Here is a 6,000-nt window from a genome sequence, read left to right on the forward strand (position 1 = left end):
TTCCACACAACTCTGATCAATACATCACAGTTGGTACAATCACTTTCTCATACAGAACTCTTTACATTCATTCTAAACCTATTCTTTACCACTCCCTTCACTGCCCCCAACACTTAACCTCCTTCATTCACTCTTAACGTACATCTGCTTCCACTCCACCGTTTGCGGCAACAACAGACCAAAGTACTTAAACTGATCTACTTTCTCAAGTAATTCTGTTCAACATCAAATACAACCTAGCACCTCCCTCTCTTTTCTACATCTCATAACCTTACTCTTGCTGCATTGTCTCTGCTTTCTTCTCTCACACACCCTGCTTTCTTCTCTCACACACCCTCCCAAACTCTCACTCATCGACCCAGCTCCTCCTCCAGGTCTGCAGCCACATCACTCTCACAACTCCATCAACAAACAAATTGAACAACCTTGGCAGCCATCACACATACTTGTTTCGGCCCCACTCTTGCTGGAAACCACAGACTCACTTCATTTCCTATCCTAACACATGCTTTACTGCCTATGTATAAACTCTATACTGCTAGCAACAACCTTCCACCAATTTTCTATATAACCTCATCACATTCCTCATTGCTTCCCTATCAACTCTATCATAAGCTTTCTCCAGGTCCCAAAATGCAACATACACCCCCTTATCTTCTGCTAAATATTTCTCACATCTGCCCAATTGTGAAAATCTGATCAATACATCCCCTACCTCTTTTAAAACCACCCTGTAATTTATGAACCATAAATACTAGGGGAAAATGTCTGTGTTTATAAACATTAAATTCTACTTTACTGTAATAGCCTGGAAAACATGGGAATCTGTCTAGATCATGCAATGCAGACAACTACAAATACTTCTAAGCCAAACATCAAGTTTGTCCGGCTAATTTAGCAGCCATCATGTATTTCTAATGAACCATTTTGCCATATTTTATTAGTATGACTTTGAGAAAAAGTGTGACAAATTTGTTGCTTGATTTTTGTGCTGTTTTCCGAACAATACTTTGTCAAAAATCTTTTCATATCAATTTCTCCATAGACATTCGCATGATTTTCGTTAATACCCATTCACAATTGGTAACAAAACTTTGCTTAGAGTAACTGAGCCTTTATATGCTCTTTTGTTTGCTTCCTCCACCATCATTCTTGTATTATTAATATTTCTATCCATACTTCTATCATGCATTATATTATTAATATTTCCATCCATACTTCTATCATATAATATATTGTCTTTCATTATCTCATCTACCCTGTTATCATCCTGTCCCCAAATCTCTTATTTCTGTAAGTAGTTCATCCAGTTGAACCAATCTATTTTTTACATTTACAAGAAAAACATTCCTAATACTTACCATTCTCATATTTCTCTCTTATATTTGTCATATTTAGATTTAAATCCTCTGACCTAAAACTACACTGACCTCCATGCAATAACCCCTCAGGAAAATGCATCACATACACTTCACACACAGGAGAATTCATCCAGCTGAAGCCTCTTACACATGTTTCTCACTCAAACATCTTGGCTTGTTCAATTCCTTCCTCCTACATGCCCATCTACATAACTTTCAGTACACTAGGCACGTTGCTCTTTGCACATCCTTGATTGATGCCCATCCATACCACAATAGTCGCAAATCACACGTGTACGATTATCACGATATCCACACCAATAACGCGTAACCTCTTCCTCTTTCCTACACTCACTAATAAGATGCCATTTCCACACCCAAAATTTTACCTAATGAGCATCTACACTCATTCTTATGATCTGCTTTCCCACACCTATAACACTTCTCACGGCTACAACTACCCTTCCTTACTGAGCCCTAGCACTCTTATCTCTCTAAAGCTGATTTCCTATTATAAACTCTTATTTAGTGTTATGTGTATTCCTACATTACTCGCCCTGATAATCGCATCTACTACGATATCAGATATCCTCATTATCCATCTGTCCATCTAAAAACGGCCTTATTCTGGCACTTTTGTTCTAAAACGGACTTTCTAAAACTTATAAATTCTGGCACTTCCATCCATTCTAATTCTTGCACTCTTTTTTATTATTTATGCATTCCAGTTCTTGCACTATTTTATTTTTCATACACCTATCCAACTCATTTAGCCCTTCAGCCCGATGCTTCTTCAAAACTAAAGTTTCTAAATGGCATACATGCAAAGGTATAAAGTCACCAGCATTCATTCAAGTCTCTTCAAACTCGTCTATGCCTATACCTAACACTTCCTTTTATAAGTTTTGCATGTTAAATTATTCTATTCTCTTTACATCCCCTTTACTGGCCATCACCACATATATAGTTAAATGTCCTGTCAAACACGCTCCCAATTCTTGAGCGCAAACTCTTGCTGTCACCATACTTAGCCCGACATCACTCAGCCTCTAATACTCTTGGAAAAAGTCTCGAACATCCTTGCTATCATGTTCATTAAACTATTGATCAGAAGTACCTCTCATATAGTTTAACTGTCTTGTGTACTTGTACTTGGTTCAATCACACAGTCTTCTCCACTACTAAATTGCTATTTGTTTCCTTCTTTCTCAGTCGAATACAATAAAACTGAATTTACACTAATGTTATTGTCTTTACCAATTTTACTCATGATTGTCCTCACTCTTGTTCTGGCCATTTTTCTTTTCTTTCTTCACATCCTCTCTTATCTTTCCTCTCTCACCTTACTGTTCATTTTTAATGTGCTTAATACCTTTACTTTCTTCACTATTACCAATACTTCCTTCCCCTAATTATTTACCTTAGTCTTTTCTTTTACTTTCCACACAATCCTTATTTAAAATGTTGGTAGGGGTCATGGGAATTAAATTTTTAAAAATTCTCTCTCTTGATCAAGCTAAAATAGGATATAAAAGTAAGGGTCATACATCAAGGTTATGCTATTTCATATTGGGCAGATGTATTGACAAGGAATCAAAAGGTAGGTTTCTATGCAATTTGATTTAAATATTGATATGAAAGCTTTCGTACCCAATCAGTTTAGTGGAACACCTTTTCCTATTACACAAGAGCCCTTTTACTTAATGAACATTGAATCTTAGACACTTTCAAGTCTGGTTCATTCCAACACAAGGGAATCTGATTGTTAGTCTTATTTAAAGGATTAATAGTTCAAGTTTATTCCAGTTTATGGGCTTCGTTTTTACATGGCGTCAGGAGGGTAACCACTACTATCAACTTTGATGAAGTTTGCACTTGGGAAAAGTTCTGACTGCAACAAAATACAGTCCATCTTCAAAAAAATCTATGCTCCTATCTTGCCTTCAAATGTATCATCCTGATTATTCCACCAGAGTCCAGCTAATTGCCCTCAGACAAAACTCTTGTACATCTATCAAAGGGCAATCCTTCCTAGAAAATTATTTTCATAAACCTTTTTGTTGATAATTTTATCAAGAAACATACAAATTTGTTACACGTTTAATCTTAGCCCTATAACTTTGTTGGGTTGTTTTGAAATAACTATACTCGATCAAATTTATGCAGTTAGGGTAAAATTTCTGTTTGTAGCATCTTTGTTTTTTGGATGAAGTTGAATATATTTTTTTCCCTTTTAGAAAAATCATTTTTTTTTATTAGATATGTGAGTGAGAGAGTGAGAGTGAGAGTGAATGTTTGTAGCATTGGTTTAATTGAACAGAAGTTATGTTAAAGGTGAGATTTTACATAAGCAGCTTTTCTTTATTGTTTATTTGATAGCTATACAGTTCATATTTACAAACTTCCTAGTCATTTCTATGGGTTAGTCCTAGTCTTGTTTTCTTTATGACCAGACAATCAAAGGAAATGGGTTTGATTGCATCATTCTTTAGTTGCTAAGTAATCATAATGCATACGGCACATAGCGCTTGCTCATGATACTCGTCACTACCCTCCTGGTTGTGAAGTTAGGAGGACGTATCCTTACTTACTCTCTACGATTAGACATTCGCACTATCCCTCGTGTACCCTTATAGTGTTAAGTGTTTGTGCTGTGTGTGTGTATTATTTACTGTCGATTGCATTTCTATCTTTATTTGCGAGTCACAAGTGAGTGCATTACGTGTAGCAAGCCGAATAATATATGTTCATTCCTTGACCGTGATGGACGTCCCTGCGTAACCTTCACGAGTCGGCTAGAAGTTTATCTGCCCCCTTTGTTCCTCTTGCTGTAGCAAGAGGTGTCCAGTGGAATCACCATGCAATACTGTAGGAAGTGACCGTCCTCCCAGTGGGAGAGATATCGTTCTTACTGCAAGAAACCATCTAAGCGAGATTGTTCTTCTTCGTCCTCTGCTAGCAGTGGCAAGAAATGAAAGTTAATTTCCGCGAAGAAAATGATCCTGCAACCAGGTCCTTCGTGTCAGGAATCCACTGAGGCTCCAGTCATGGATAACGACAGCCATGATAATTTTGTTGATGTTATTTCAGTGTGTTGATAATGTACAGTATGAGCTTTGAGCCAGTACTTGTAGGGAATCCTTTGGCTACAGCTGCCGCGCTCCCAGAACCAGATCCAAACTCTGTACCCTCAGTCCCTGATTACCTTGTTATGCCCAGATCTCTCTCACCTCAGACTATTGTGTTGAGTGGAGAATCTTGCGTGTCTGATATACTGTACAGAGAAGATCTTTCCGCTCGTTGAAATATCTCCAATCCAAGCTTTGAAAGTCTGTCCGCACTCCTGATTGTGGAACCTTGGAGTCGAATCACTTTCCCTCTTACTGAAGCAGCCTTGTTGAAAGACCATTATTACCAGTCTCCACCTCTATCCCACAAGCAAGGCTTGCCTTGTACACCCACGGGTCCTCTAAAGAGTTCCCAGGATGCAATACAAGGCATGTCGTCTCTTTATTACGAGGGTGGTCGGACCTCTTCAGCTGTGTCCACACCCCAAGACTTGCCTCCTACACCCAGGGGTCCTTGGTATTGATCTCCTCTAAAGAGTTCTCAGGACACAATGCAGGACATGTCATCCCTTTATTACAAGGGTGGTTGGACCACTTTGGCTGTGTCCACACCCCAAGACTTCGCAATGCCAAGCTGATCTAAACAATTTTCTTAGTCTCCATCTAAGCCTACTAGTGCAAAGTACAGCAGTAGTGTGAGAAAATCTTTAATTACCTGAAATTTGTCTTTTTAACAATTCAGCCCGGCCAAACGTTCAGCTCGACTAACCTGTACGTGCTGGTGTTCCTACGTCTGATAACTTCACTCAACTCACCTCCATCCCTATGCATAAAATAACTCCTCTGTGGGTTGGTCAGGGCAAAAAGTCTAAATGAGTGGTCACTCCCATACGTAATGATGTCATTAAACGCTCTACCATTTTGACGTGTGAGAGTATTCCTCTTCCTCTTCAAAACAACAATGTTATTGCATGACTTGAACTTGCTAAAACCTCTCAAGCTAGTTTACAATCCACACATCCTAGGGGTTGTGGTAGATTGACATCCCATTATTTTATAGTTCCCCTGGAGTTTTATAAACATCCAGCTAGGACTCGCAATCCCAAAACCATGAATTACTGTACAGTAATTGCAAACATACGGATCACCGCTAATAGCAAACTCGTTAATTTACATAAACAGTCATGCACTAGTTCCTGACCTAATGTTTATAATGATTTACATGTCATGAGTTCTAGGGAACAGCCTTTTTTCAGACTGTTCTTTTCAGGTACAGAGAATGGATAAGGGACAGGAAGCATTTTCCCCTTCGCACGAGTTACACCTCCATATAATGGAGATGAAGTCTCTTTTCTTGAATCTCTCATGGCAGTTCAGATGGCAACCTATAGGGAATTCCTTCTCACCTTGACGATACACGATAGAGTTCAGAAAGGTATTTAAATATTTCTGCCTCATACTTTGCTGCTAGAGGCGAATACTCTTATTACAGGAGCGAGCTGGATTCCTCCTGTTCCCTCTCCACCTCCTGTTCCTGTTGCAATATAAATGACACGAGAAAAGAAGGACGT

This window comes from Palaemon carinicauda, chromosome 40 (genome assembly GCF_036898095.1).
Source record: "Palaemon carinicauda isolate YSFRI2023 chromosome 40, ASM3689809v2, whole genome shotgun sequence".
NCBI lineage: Eukaryota > Metazoa > Arthropoda > Malacostraca > Decapoda > Palaemonidae > Palaemon > Palaemon carinicauda.